Consider the following 15,984-nt stretch of genomic DNA (forward strand, 5'->3'; position numbering starts at 1 on the left):
GAATTGTCTCTACGTAAAGGCTGAGAAGTGCTCTTTCCATGTCTCCTCCGTTACTTTTCTCGGTTCCGTTATTTCCGCTGAAGGCATTCAGATGGATTCCGCTAAGGTCCAAGCTGTCAGTGATTGGCCCGTTCCAAGGTCACGTGTCGAGTTGCAGCGCTTTTTAGGTTTCGCTAATTTCTATCGGCGTTTCATTCGTAATTTCGGTCAAGTTGCTGCCCCTCTCACAGCTCTTACTTCTGTCAAGACATGTTTTAAGTGGTCCGGTTCCGCCCAGGGAGCTTTTGATCTTCTAAAAGAACGTTTTACGTCCGCTCCTATCCTCGTTACTCCTGACGTCACTAGACAATTCATTGTCGAGGTTGACGCTTCAGAGGTAGGCGTGGGAGCCATTCTATCCCAGCGCTTCCAGTCTGACGATAAGGTTCATCCGTGCGCTTATTTTTCTCATCGCCTGTCGCCATCTGAGCGCAACTATGATGTGGGTAACCGTGAACTGCTCGCCATCCGCTTAGCCCTAGGCGAATGGCGACAGTGGTTGGAGGGGGCGACCGTTCCTTTTGTCGTTTGGACAGACCATAAGAACCTTGAGTACATCCGTTCTGCCAAACGACTTAATGCCCGTCAAGCTCGTTGGGCGTTGTTTTTCGCTCGTTTCGAGTTTGTGATTTCTTACCGTCCGGGTAGCAAAAACACCAAGCCTGATGCCTTATCCCGTCTGTTTAGTTCTTCTGTGGCTTCTACTGATCCCGAGGGGATTCTTCCTTATGGGCGTGTTGTCGGGTTGACAGTCTGGGGAATTGAAAGACAGGTTAAGCAAGCACTCACGCACACTGCGTCGCCGCGCGCTTGTCCTAGTAACCTCCTTTTCGTTCCTGTTTCCACTCGTCTGGCTGTTCTTCAGTGGGCTCACTCTGCCAAGTTAGCTGGTCATCCCGGTGTTCGAGGCACTCTTGCGTCTATTCGCCAGCGCTTTTGGTGGCCGACTCAGGAGCGTGACACGCGCCGTTTCGTGGCTGCTTGTTCGGACTGCGCGCAGACTAAGTCGGGTAACTCTCCTCCTGCCGGTCGTCTCAGACCGCTCCCCATTCCTTCTCGACCATGGTCTCACATCGCCCTAGACTTCATTACCGGTCTGCCTTTGTCTGCGGGAAAGACTGTGATTCTTACGGTTGTCGATAGGTTCTCTAAGGCGGCACATTTCATTCCCCTCGCTAAACTTCCTTCCGCTAAGGAGACGGCACAAATCATTATCGAGAATGTGTTCAGAATTCATGGCCTCCCGTTAGACGCCGTTTCAGACAGAGGCCCGCAATTCACGTCACAGTTTTGGAGGGAGTTCTGTCGTTTGATTGGTGCGTCCGTCAGTCTCTCTTCCGGGTTTCATCCCCAGTCTAACGGTCAAGCAGAGAGGGCCAATCAGACGATTGGTCGCATACTACGCAGCCTTTCATTCAGAAACCCTGCGTCTTGGGCAGAACAGCTCCTCTGGGCAGAATACGCTCACAACTCGCTTCCTTCGTCTGCTACCGGGTTATCTCCGTTTCAGAGTAGTCTGGGTTACCAGCCTCCTCTGTTCTCATCCCAGCTTGCCGAGTCCAGCGTTCCCTCCGCTCAAGCGTTTGTCCAACGTTGTGAGCGCACCTGGAGGAGGGTGAGGTCTGCACTTTGCCGTTACAGGGCACAGACTGTGAGAGCCGCCAATAAACGCAGGATTAAGAGTCCAAGGTATTGTTGCGGCCAGAGAGTGTGGCTTTCCACTCGCAACCTTCCTCTTACGACAGCTTCTCGTAAGTTGACTCCGCGGTTCATTGGTCCGTTCCGTGTCTCCCAGGTCGTCAATCCTGTCGCTGTGCGACTGCTTCTTCCGCGACATCTTCGTCGCGTCCATCCTGTCTTCCATGTCTCCTGTGTCAAGCCCTTTCTTCGCACCCCCGTTCGTCTTCCCTCCCCCCTCCCGTCCTTGTCGAGAGCGCACCTATTTACAAGGTACGTAAGATCATGGACATGCGTTCTCGGGGACGGGGTCACCAATACTTAGTGGATTGGGAGGGTTACGGTCCTGAGGAGAGGAGTTGGGTTCCGTCTCGGGACGTGCTGGACCGTTCACTTATTGATGATTTCCTCCGTTGCCGCCAGGATTCCTCCTCGAGTGCGCCAGGAGGCGCTCGGTGAGTGGGGGGTACTGTCATGTTTTGTCTTAGATTGTCTTGTCATTATGCTTTCCCTTCTGTTCGTTTCCCCCTGCTGGTCTTATTAGGTTCGTTCCCTTTTTCTATCCCTCTCTCTCCCCCTCCCTCTCTCTCCTCTCTCTATCGTTCCGTTCCTGCTCCCAGCTGTTCCTATTCCCCTAATCATCATTTAGTCTTCCCACACCTGTTCCTTATCTTTTCCCCTGATTAGAGTCCCTATTTCTTCCCTTGTTTTCCGTTCCTGTCCTGTCGGATCCTTGTCTATTGTTCACCGTGCTGTGTCTATGTATTGCCCTGTCGTGTCGTGTTTCCCTCAGATGCTGCGTGGTGAGCAGGTGTCTGAGTCTGCTACGTTCAAGTGCCTTCCCGAGGCAACCTGCAGTTCTTGATCAAGTCTCCAGTCTGTTCTCGTCATTACGAGTAGTATTATGCCTTTTGTTTGTAAAGTAACTTTACTGGATTAAAAACTCTGTTTTCGCCAAGTCGCTTTTGGGTCCTCATTCACCTGCATAACATATGTAAGAGGAGTGAAGCTGCGTCTGGAGATGCACCAAGGCTTGTCTGTGCTGCTGCTGTGCCTTCTGGGAGATGTAATACCCCCACAGATGAGATGCCTGTGAATAACAGGCCTGGAAAATCTCATACTCTTTTAAAACTATATTTCTCTGTCTGTCTCTATTTCTGTCTTTCTCTTGCTGAATGTCTCTCTATTTCTCTCTATTTTCTTTCTCTTTCTCAAATCATTTCTGGGTAACAATTAAGTACCTTATTGTAATAGTTTTCTATTAAAATGGACAAAAATAGCTTTTCAGCTAAATATTATTTCTCGAGCAAGAATTAGGCTTGAACTGTCTGGGAGTAATTTGAGTGTGGATGGGAAAACGTCTTACTAGATTTTATTGGCAGAGGTTTACTAAATAATTTCAGCGATGTCAAAGTTTAGCCAACCCCCTTATGACTTATGTAACCAGTCTGCCCCGGAGAATATGTTCTCCTAATGTGGATGTTCCTTAACCTCCCCACTTTTACACTCAGCCCAATGAACCCAATGACTGGGTTACATGAGGTTTACCATAGAGGCCCTGGTGAGGACGCCTGTAAAGTGATGTAACACCACCAACCAGGGCTCTTTGTCTTCTACAGGAAACGGTTCTTATTTGACATGAGACACAATGATACTCTACTTTTGCTGCCAGGATTGGTGGTGTGGGCAGAGCTCCATAGCGCCCTCTGTCAGTCATAGCAAACCCTCTCCCCAGTGGAAGACTTGGTAGTACTCTGATCTCTCTGTGTTCAGCTCTTTCGATCACTCCCCATGTAGTCGTGGACCTGCAGCTGACTCACACTGACAGTCTGTGCACCAGGCAGCACAGTAAATATTACTGGTAAGCAGACACAGACACACACAAGGAACAGGGAGTCTGTTTATCTCGGCCTCAGCTGTTTGCTGTGTGCATGGTGTGGGGCTGACTCATCAGGTCTGGCTGGGATCTCTGTTGTGATGTTTAATCTCTCCTCTGTGAGACTACAAACATGTGTGGGGTCAGAGGGTTTAGAGGACAACCTGATAGAGTGACCATACCTCCAGCTCATACTCATACTCTCTCACATGCTCTCCCTTTTCATGAAGGTCAGTGAAATGGCTTGTAATGTTTGTTATCCCATAAACAGCCCATAAAACTGATGTCCCTGACTTGAAAAGACTCCTCAAAGTCCTAGTGATGAGATAGTTGACCAGGCCCTCTCTATGTTCGTTATATGCCCTACTGAAAACTAAATGTTTGTCCCAGCAGGCGGGAGGCTATCAATATCTCTGTCATTAACCAGCTCATGTTCAATGACGGAGGAATCGTAGGAGAAGGGAGGGAGGTAACAGAGTCGTGAGCCCCTCCAGCTTTTCCTCTTCTCCTCTCCTTCTCTTTCTCACAACTTAAAAATGGGATGCGGAATTAAATGACTTTTCAGAGCAACAGAGGAGGGAGGGGAAAATAATGAAAAGAGAACAGGCTTCCAGTGCCCCAGGATATCTCAGCTTCCTCTCCCAAATTCTAGGATCTTTGGAGCTGCAAATTTGGAAAGAAATGAAAGGCAATAATATGACAGTTTATCTGCAGCGTGTGAGTGCGATTCTATAATCCACTTCTACTCCACATCAGCAGTTGGAAAAGAATAGGATGTTTTATTCAAAATTATCGTTTTACGGGCAGAGATTGACATTCAGGCAACTACACATTTTTGGGTGAAAATTTGAACAGAAAATGGAATCTGTAGGATTTAGTCAAATTTAGAAGAAAGACATGTGAATTGTAACCCTGTGCTTTACTGTAGGGCATCCTAAGCCTCCTAGCTACCGGCTTGTGCCGGTCCATGGAGGGGAGGTTGATTAACACAGACCTAACATCAGAGGCCTACTAAAGTAACAAGCACACAGGCAGTACCCGCTCCGGCCTAACCACAGATCTAGGATCAGATTACCTTATACATTGTACCTCCCTTCCAAATCATTAGGTGGATGAAAAAAATATTAGTGAAGGGCAATATCTACCACCTGCTCCATCCTACTGTTCTGTTGGCAGCTATGAGTTAATAGTTTTCTGGCCGCCTTAGTTCTCCTGGGGGAGGAGGTGTTCTCCTTGGCCTCGCTTTGTGCATTTACGCTCATAAATGTTTGAACCTACGTGTCTGCCTGGATGTTCGTCCCCCTCCTCCAGCCACCCTGATGTCATTAAATATGGAGAGCACACCTTCACCTCACAGATAGGGGAGAGAGGAGAAACAGAGAGAAAAGATAGAGAGGGGAGAGATAAGGAGGTTTACCTACACTGTCTTGTAAACAGAGATGTATCTCCTCCCCTTGATGCCTTTTAGTATAATATCTTCAGACATAACACAAACTTAATAATGAATGATGCATGAATAACATTAATGGTGATAACTACTCTATGCCCGTCATAGATATCCTATGACAATCAATCCCTGATCTACCATCCAAACCTTGTCATTACGTACATGTGCCAATGGATAAGGACTTGCCTTCTCATCTCCCAGATTGTGTCATCCTGAGGGAACTCACCATTCTAACCAAGAGTTACGTCTATCAGTAAATGGCTTCTTACTTTCAAAACAAAATCAGCACCTCATCCATACTGAGAGGCCCTCTCTAAGGTAACTGAGGGCAGATGGAACCACCATCAGGATGGGTAGAATCCCAAGGGTATAGCAGTATAGATCCCATAGGGAAGTGGTGGTGGTGAGGTGGCTGCCACTTCAAAGACTAGACCAGCTAAACTCAGCCTTCTTTCTTTCTTTCTTTCTTTCTCCCTCTCTCTCTCTCTCTCTCTCTCTCTCTCTCTCTCTCTCTCTCTTGCATAACTCTCCCCCGCGCCAACCTGCCACACAAATGTGCCTGATCAGCTGGCTCCACTGCATTATTCATCCTGCGAGCGGAAATGAGTGATTCTCAGAAAACACATCCAAGATGAATCTTTTGCTCTGTGATGGAGCACTGAGGTCCTTTTTAAAAGCCTCAAGTTTGAATTTTAAGAGGGCCCTCTGTGCCTGTGTGACAGAACCTAATGTGATGTGCAATGTTGGCGTTGGCTGTGGTGACATGACGTCTTTCCTTGAAATCAAACATATGACTGGCCCATACAGTATCTTACTATGGTTTTCAGAATTAAGGTCATTTCAAAAGGTTACATTTAATTAGAAATACAGTAAAACAGTGTTTGCATAGATACAGAATATTCTGTACTGTGACTATATATCTTGGTGCTAGGTTTTTCTACACCAGTTGGAATGATGTTTAATTGATTGCTGGAAGAACAACTCTACAGCCTCTGGGTGGTATGATTCACTGCACAGCACTGCAGTACTGTAGAATTACTTCAAATAAACAGATGGTATGTGTGATTGGTACCACTAGGGGGAGCACAAGCTCTTATGAAGGTAGTCCAGATCCATCTTATCTGATGGAAAGCATAGAAACCATCACTTTCATTACAGACAAAAAAGCAGAAGAGAACAGCCAAATAACCACATCATAAAGACAGGGGAAGTTCCCGCTCTTTAACACTCACTTTCCCAAAATATGTGATATATCATGGATCCCCACTCCGAAAGAGTTCCCTCTCCCACTGCTACATTCAGGGCACAATCACTGGACCTCACGGCAAATCTGGAAACTAGGGTCTCTCTGTATGTTTGGTTTGACCCTACAGCTCACCGATTCAGAAGGAATGTTGACCTAGAAATAATTATATTAATTTCATGTAACTTTATTTGTCTATATTTGTATTATAATATATTTGACTATATTTGTCTATAGAAAATAGAAAATATGCATGACCTTGCTAACAATACAACACTTGAAATGTTTTGTCGTTAGGGGATACACAATGGAAAATATATAGACTATTTTATTGCCTGTAACCAGCTGTGCACTGGAGATACTTATTTTATCCATCTATACATCTCATTCATGCCAGAAACAACATTCGCCCTTAACTATTCTCCAACCAAAACCCTCCTCTTAGGTAACTCTGAGAAGTACACTTTTTAGGTTAACAGGGCATGGAGAGACAACTGCATAGCAACTTTTCTCTCATCCTCTAGTTAAAACATCTTCAGCCCTAAACCACATCCTTAGGGGTTAGGACGTCCCTGGCTGGGAGCGGAACACTGTTTAAGCCACTTTGGTCTTCATTTTATAACGATATGTTTGATGTTAAGGATGACAGTTGAATACACTGTAATGTGACCCCACCTTAGAGATGATTATCCAAGTTATTATTACATTGTGCTTTGTTAGGCATCTGTTCGGTGGGGGGAGCTACAGGAGGACGGGCTGATTCTAATGGCTGGAATGGAATTAATGGAATGGAACCGTTTCCATATGTTTGATGCATTTGATATTGTACCACTAACTCCATCCCAGTCATTACACTGAGCCCGTCCTCTCACAGCTTCTACCACCAGCTACATTTCATTTTTGATCGGTTAAAGTTGATCATGATCATTCAAACTTTTTCATCAGTTGATGCCCCCATCAGCCATATTATTACATTCATAAAGATGTCATGGCGTCTCCAAACCCTTTACCTCCTCTGTTTCCACTGGGATGATGATTTCCCATGGTGCCTGAGAGACTAGACATGAACTTGCCGTTCAAAGTTATTGGGATTATATTTCAGGCTCTCCATTGACATGTCTAAAAACTTGTCTGAAATAGATTTTGGGAGATGTTTGTTATTGTTGGCTGTAATGTGAATTTAGGAATGTCATAACTATGGTGAATTCATTAAGATGCATGATATTCTGGTATGGTATCTAATGGTATGGTAATTCTTATCACAACATCTGTATATTTAGGTCTGTGTGTATTTAAACATGTTCATTTGTTGTCTAGAAACATCAAAACATATTTTTTGGGGTGTGGCAGGTAGCCTAGTGGGGTCGGCAGGTAGCCTAGTGGGGTCGGCAGGTAGCCTAGTGGTTAGTGTTGGCCAGTAACCGAAAGTTTCCAAGATCGAATCCCCGAGCTGACAAGGTAAGAATCTGTCGTCCTGCCCCATTGAAAATAAGAATTTGTTCTTAACTGACTTGCCTAGTTAAATAACGATAAAAAAATAAAAAATAAACTATGACCACTATTCAAATCTGCTAGTGAATCCATCCCTTCTGCTCAGTTTAGCATAACAACATTCCATTTAGGCTATGTATTATTATCAGTCTCCTCAGAGCCTTTCAGCAGCGCAGCAGAAGGCAATTGTTTAAGAGATCGTAGAATTGGTGGGAGGAGACGTGGAGGGGGAATGGTGCAATCTTACAGGAGTTTCCTCTTTCTCGGATGCCCAATAAAACTGGGATAAAGACTGAAAGTGAATGGCTGGAATGGGGTCATTGATGGAGAGAATGTCAGAAGAGGAGAGAGGAAATCTAATATGCTTGCAGATGCAAATTTTATTGAGCACCAATTAAGGATATTTTTTTATTACGTTTTTCTGCGAAACAAAACAACCCAGGCCTTGTAGAGAGGCCATGGCAGAGTAGCCCTGTGGCCTCTGTGCAGCAGTGAGAGGCCCCCTCCAGCCAGCCTGAACGGCATGGAGCCCAAGTCCTAATGGGCTGGCACCGCCTTTGTGCCTGCCTTCGCCCACATTGTGAAAATGAGGCCATGTCTGGAAGGCCTCATGTTCCGTCCATCACTGTCACACACCAGAGACACATAAGAAGAGGACTAGAGGGGGGCTCACCCTGTCCAAGCTGTCCCTCTTTGGGTTTTTATGACCGGGGATCCCACGTGTTGACTACCCCAGCTCGGACCCATACATCTCCATCTGAGTCTTTCGGGACCGACGGCTTTTGTATTGGCTCACTCCGGCTGCCAGGACCTGTCTCTACACTGCTAACAGTGGCCTGGGCAGAGCTGCTAACTAAACAATAAGGCATGACCCCTCTCAGCCCTGGCCCTGCAATGGTTAACCAGCGTCCAGCCCACTCGCTCACCATTCCGTCCCCAGCCCGGCCCCATAGCTCCCTGGGCCTTTGTAGGGACACGGTTAATGTTTTAAGGGCCGGAATTTAGCCCGTCCCCCTTCAACCCACTGTCTCCCAAATATACTGTGGTGCAGTCAGTAGAGCTGTACTTTAATTAGGCTTTTTGTTTAAGTACTGTGTACTCTGCCTTAAAATCCACAGCGCATTAATGCCTTGCGGATCCCTAAAGTGTGTTGCACATTAATTTGCAATGGTTTTTACTCTGCTTAGGATGTTATTATTTGACATTATACTGAGTAAAAGGATTACAAATCAATCAATCTTCCTCAATGCAAAGATCATATTAGTGAAAGTCGAAAATAAATTGCAAATCAATTACAGGTCAACAATATCAATCAGTGATAAAGAATTGATAATTGAATATCAGTATCACAGTCAGACAGACAAAAGTATTCTGCAATTCTATACATTTTGCCATGGGGCATAGAGGAAATATTTCATTTTTAAAGCAAATTTGCTGCAATTCTACACATTTTGCCATGACTTATGCCACGTTGATCTGATATCTGAGTGAGATTGACAACAAAATCAATGGAGGCCATCTGGAGGACAGGGCCCCTGGGCACGTGCCCTGCGTAGCCAGTCAGTAATTTAAACATGATTACTACAAGTTTAGATACAGTAGCTGGCAAGACTAACTTACCAATCTTAGAAAATGTTCGTTGACATGGGCCAAACTGCTGATGCACAACCAAATTTCTAAATTTCTGTAAGTTGAGACCCCGACTGAGTTCCAATTCAAAGATTTTTATAATAAATAAAGACATTTGGTTTGGAGCCCCCTACCGGGGACTGCCCTGTCTACAACCCTCTCTTCTACACCATCCGCCCCACCTCCTGATACAAATGGCAGGTGAGGTCAATGCATCTCTCTTTTCATTGCTCCCTTCGTCTCTGAGTCCAGCGTTTATGACCATCATAGACGCGTATTGATATTTAATGCCACACTCAGCAGAGCAGGTTCTCAGGGCCCTGCGACTCTCCAACAGGAAAAGAAAAGTGCTACACACACACATCTATATGACTTCCACCTGTAGAATCATATGAGGAACGGGTGCCTGTTTGGCCTAATGAGAAAACATAACAGTCAGAAGATAGAGCTGCAAGCTCCATCCTATTAATCACATCTACCAGCCTCAAAATTCCTCTGGTCTAGAGGGTCATTTTTAGAGAAAGGAAAGAACAATCAGATAACTGGGAGTTTTGATAGAAGTGAATGATGATCCTGATATTTTATTTATTTAATTCATTTCACCTTTGTTTAACCAGGCAGGCTAGTCCTAATTTACAACCGCGACCTGGCCAAGATAAAGCAAAGCAGTGCGACAGAAACAACAACACATGGAATAAACAAGCGTACAGTCAATAACACAATAGAAAAAAAGAAACTCTATATACAGTGTGTGCAAATGGCGTGAGGAGGTAAGGCAATAAATAGGCCATAGTAGGTAAGTAATTACAATTTAGCAAATTAACACTGGAGTGATAGATGTGCAGATGATGACGTGCAAGTAGAAATACTGGTGTGCAAAAGAGCAAAAAGGTAAATAAAAAAACAATATGCGGATGAGGTAGGCAGATTGGATGGGCTATTTACAGATGGACTATGTACAGCTGCAGCAATCGACTAGCTGCTCAGATAGCTGATACTTAAAGTTAGTGAGAGAAATATAAGTCTCCAGCTTCAGCAATTTTTGCAATTCGTTCCAGTCATTGGCAGCAGAGAACTGGAAGGAGAGGCGGCCACAGGGGGTGTTGGCTTTGGGGTTGACCAGAGAGATATACCTGCTTCAGCGTGTGCTACGGGTGGGTGTTTGTATCGTGACCAGTGAGCTGGGGTAAGATGGAGCTTTACCTAGCAAAGACTTATAGATGACCTGGAGCCAGTGGGTCTGGTGACGAATATGTAGCGAGGGCCAGCCAACAAAAGCATACAGGTCGCAGTGGTGGGTGGTATATGGGGCTTTGGTGACAAAACAGACGTGATAGACTGCATCCAGTTGGCTGAGTAGAGTGTTGGAGGCTATTTTGTAAATTACATCGCCGAAGTCGAGGATCGGTAGGATAGTCAGTTTTACGAGGGTATGTTTGGCGGCGTGAGTGAAGGAGGCTTTGTTACGAAATAGGAAGCCGATTGTAGATTTAATTTTGGATTGGAGATGTTTAATGTGAGTCTGGATGGAGAGTTTACAGTCTAGCCAGCCTCAGAGGTATTTGTAGTTGTCCACATATTCTAAATCAGAACAACAACAGTCCAGAGTAGTGATGCTAGTCGGGCAGGCGGGTACGGGCAGCGAATGGTTGAAAAGCATGCATTTAGTTTTACTAGCATTTAAGAGCAATTGGAGGCCACGGAAGGAGTGTTGTATGGTATTGAAGCTCGTTTGCAGGTTTGTTAGCACAGTGTCCAAAAAAGGGCCAGATGTATACAGAATAGTGTCGTCTGCATAGAGGTGGATCAGGGAATCGCCCACAGCAAGAGTGACATCGTTGATATATACAGAGAAAAGAGTCGTCCCGAGAATTGAACCCTGTGGTACCCCCATAGAGACTGCCAGAGGTCCGGACAACAGGTCCTCCGATTTGACACACTGAACTCTGTCTGAGAAGTAGTTGGTAAACCAGGCGAGACAGTCAATTGAGAAACCAAGGCTGTTGCGTCTGCTGATAAGAATACAGTGATTAACAGAGTCGAAAGCCTTGGCCAGGTCGATGAAGACGGCTGCACAGTACTGTATTTTATCGATGGTGGTTACGATATCATTTAGTACATTGAGCTTGGCTGAGGTGCACCCGTGACCAACTCGGAAAGCGGATTGCACAGCGGAGAAGGTACGGTGGGATTCGAAATTATCAGTGATCTGTTTATTAACTTGGCTTTTGAAGACTTTAGAAAGGCAGGGCAGGATGGATATAGGTCTGTAACAGTTTGGGTCTAGAGTGTCACCCCCTTTGAAGAGGGGGATGACCACGGCAGCTTTCCAATCGTTAGGGATCTAAGGCGATACGAAAGAGAGTTTGAACAGACTGGTAATAGGGGTTGCAACAATGGGGGCGGATAAATTTAGAAAGAGAGGGCCCAGATTGTCTAGCCCGGCTGATTTGTAGGGGTCCAGGTTTTGCAGCTCTTTCAGAACATCATCTTGATTTGGGTGAAGGAGAAGCTGGGGAGGCTTGGGCAAGTACCTGCGGGGGGTGTAGAGCTGTTGGCCAGGGTTGGAGTAGCCAGGATGAAAGCATGGCCAGCCGTAGAGAAATGCTTATTGAAATTCTCGATTATCGTGGATTTATTTGTGGTGACTGTGTTACCTAGCCTCAGTGCAGTGGGCAGCTAGAAGGAGGTGCTCTTGTTCTCCATTGACTTTACAGTGTCCCAAAACATTTTAGAGTTAGAGCTAGAGGTTGAAAATTTATGTTTGAAAACGTTAGCCTTTGCTTTCCTGACTGACTGCGTGTATTGGTTCCTGACTTCCCTGAACAGTTGCATATCACAGGGACTATTCGATGCTAGTGCAGTCCACCACAGGATGTTTATGTGCTGGTCGAGGTCAGTCAGGTCTGGAGTGAACCAAGGGCTATATCTGTTCTTAGTTCTACATTTTTTGAATGGGGCAAGCTTTTTTATGATGGTGAGGAAATTACTTTTAAAGAACGACCAGGCATCCTCGACTGACGGGATGAGGTCAATATCCTTCCAGGATACCCGGGCCTGGTCAATTAGTGTTTTAGGGAGCATTTGACAGTGATGAGGGGTGGTTGTTTGACAGACCCATAGCGGATGCAGATAAAGAGGCAGAGATTGCTGAGATCCTGATTGAAAACAGCAGAGGTGTATTTGGAGGGCATAATATCTATGAAGATGCCCGTGTGCCCATGATAAGAATGATGAGCTGGCTAACATCTGATGCTGAATTCTTAATGATTAAAATAGACGATTAGACAATTCATGATGGTCATAATGACAATGTTGACATTATCACCAAGGGCCACGACAATGATGTTATTGGCATTTCCGTGGTAGTGATACAGTGACAGACTGAATGAATTGTCTTTGATCAATCCAGAGCCTATAGAGAGGGCAGGTCTGAAACATCATCCCCCTCAGCCCTGTTCAATAACTCCTGTTCCGCTAGTTAAACAACAGGAGGCCGATGAGCCACAGGGTCGTGTCCTCTCTATTGTCCGGCTATCAGAGTGGAACAGGACCTATTTAGGTGGAGAGGGCAGTGAGAGTTTGGGTTTCTGTAGGAGTGGGAGTACGTGGGTGCAGGTATGCCTGTGTTTGTGTGTTTGCTTGGAGATATCCTGACCATCTGTAAGTCCTTGACTGTTACATCTGTAGGATACTGTCACGTTCTGACCTTAGTTATTTAGTTATGTCTTTGTTTTAAGTATGGTCAGATCGTGAGTTGGGTGGGTTGTCTATGTTCTTTTTTCTATGATTTGGGATTTCTGTGTTTGGCATGATATGGTTCTCAATCAGAGGCAGCTGTCAATCGTTGTCCCTGATTGAGAACCATATTTAGGTAGCCTGGTTTCACTTTTGAGTTGTGGGTGCTTATTTTCTGTTCTGTGTTTTGTTTCACCGTTCAGGACTGTTCGTTTTGTCGTTTTATTGTTTTGTTCAGTATTTCTTATTAAAACAAGATGAACACTTACCACGCTGCACCTTGGTCCTCCTCTCTTTCTCCCAACGACGAACATTACAGATACTGTGGTTTTCACAAGGGTTGTGACATGCACAAGCAGAGCTGATCTCATGATTAGAATTCAGACCTGCCTGAATGTGAATGAGCATTTAATGGATATTCTTAATCTCCCACCTTAGCCCCATCTGTGTGTGTGTGTGTGTGTGTGTGTGTGTGTGTGTGTGTGTGTGTGTGTGTGTGTGTGTGTGTGTGTGTGTGTGTGTGTGTGTGTGTGTGTGTGTGTGTGTGTGTGTGTGTGAGAATGAAACTGCAACTACAATTACTACCCTCAATATGTCACATCTTTAGTTTTTTTCACTACAAGAATAAGCACTTTGGTTGTCTTGGGCCAGACAAATCAGGCATAACGCATTACAGCTCTATAAACCGTGCATTCCCAGTCCTTTAATGTCCTGACAGGGCATATGCCCATTGAAATAAATTGCAGTTATTAATTTATATTCATCAAACCATCAGCCAATAAACCCAGTTGTGTGTCTCTAACCAGTCTGATGCCATCAAAGAGCTGATAGACAGGAGGAGCACAGTAGATTTGAAAGGGCCTGCGCACCTCTTGAGGAGGATGGCACACACAAACACACACACCCTCCACATCCCGTCAATCATTGGGGAATGAGGAGGCACAGTGACCACCAACACTTGTGTTTTGTGTGCTGTGACCTTGGGGTCAGCGGTAAGTAGCTCTGTGTTGACCACAGACAATAGGAGCGCATCATGTACTTCACATACAGTGGCGTCACCGACAGCGCCCTCTCAATGGACACATGGCAGCCTCTATCCGCAGATGGGACCGGGACGGGACGGGGGACGGGGGGGGACGGGGGGGTGCGTTGCCTTGGTGAGGGAGCACAAGCGGAGGTAACAGGCTGAAACAATGGTGCTGATGAAAGCCAGGAGTCGTGCCTGGGCGTTGGGGGGAGAGATTATTTGGTGGCAGGTCCCCTTGTTGTCAGGCAGGATGACACCGAGGGGCATGTGGAGGGGACAGAGGGACTGCACTGTGGCAGAAGTGTGCAGATTGGGGACACAAAGCGTTCTCCACGCACCAGTGAGCAGCCAACTGTTCAAAAGTGTGACCGGCACAATGGTACTCTGATACACTGGGCTCCGAAAAGAAGTGTGTGTGTTGTGTATGTGTGTTTTTTTTGTTTGTGATGAAAGAGATTGTGATAAATGTCTTATCCAATGCAACGATGGAGAGATCATTTGATCAGCCAATTGAATTCACACTATATGATGCAAGAAATGTCCTTGTTAGAATAGATCAATAGGTACCAGGACTTTATTGGTAGTCATGATTCTAGATCGATACTGCACTGGCTTAATCTGTTTCCTAATCTACTCACAGACTAGGCTATCCAGGATCAAGTGTTGGTGAAGGTATTGTCACATCATTCACATGGCAAAGAAGATGACGTCACAGGATGGACAGTTGAGAAGATTGCACTGTGTTGCAGGGAGAACTACTGTATGTGTCTCTCTGCAAATGGCCTTGTAGCAGTTTTAGGCAACCAACCACTGATAGTGTATGCCTAACAGAAAGTAAACCACTGAAGTAGGTAAAATTAGGTATGTAGTGTACCCTTCATTTTTTGTGGCATTTTGAGCCAGAGACCACCAGGCAATCTGTGTGAGCGACCCAGGGAGGGGGTAGTGATGGTGGTCTCTGACACCTGATGGAGAGCTGCTGGACTGGGCCTTCTCACCCTGACAAGGGTCTGCTCCTCTACTGGACCTGGGCTTGTCCCCTCAATGTCTCTGACAACCCTCTCTCTTTTCTCTCCCTTTCTCTCTTTATTCCCCGCCGGGCTCCCCTGCGCTCTCTGTGGTAGTTGTGGTGTAATTTATGAAGCGCTAGCAGCATGGAGCAGAGCTGTATATGGGACAGCCTGCTGACTGAGCTCCATTCAGGTCCAGAGGACAGGGCCACGGCTCCTTTCATCCCCCCATAATCAGCCTCTGTCCCTGGGCCCAGGGAGCGGCAGGGACCCTCTCCCTCAAGTCCCCACAGCAGGGTCCCAGCCACAGCCGCTTAAAGATTAAGGGACCTAAAGAACAGCGTGCAGGGAAAGTTATTGGACTCTTAAGTGACTCATAAACATCCCGGGGGAATTTCATAGCATCCTTGTCTTGTTTTTATGGTTGAGATAATGCAATTGTTTGAGACTGTGTAAATGAATAAATCACAGTGCTGTTTGTGCTAGTGCTCGGTGATGACAATGGGCTTCGCTCCCTGGTCACAGAACACTTGTAAGGCTGTTCATCTAAACTCTAAAACAACTTGATAACTATCTTGCAGACAGTTGAAGTGAGCAAATGAATCAAACCCTAAATATATTTTTCTGATAACATTGCCGGTCGGCTTTTGGCGAATCTGTCCCACGGCAAACTTCAAAAACAAAGTGAGGGTTTGAGATGGAGAGATGATGAGAGTCTCTAGCCAGTCTATCTCTCTTTCTGTCGTTACTGTTGTTGTCTTTGGTTTTGATTCTGTTGTCTTCTGTGGTGTTGTCCTGTCACCCGTA

Source organism: Oncorhynchus gorbuscha, linkage group LG17 (assembly GCF_021184085.1).
Source record: "Oncorhynchus gorbuscha isolate QuinsamMale2020 ecotype Even-year linkage group LG17, OgorEven_v1.0, whole genome shotgun sequence".
NCBI lineage: Eukaryota > Metazoa > Chordata > Actinopteri > Salmoniformes > Salmonidae > Oncorhynchus > Oncorhynchus gorbuscha.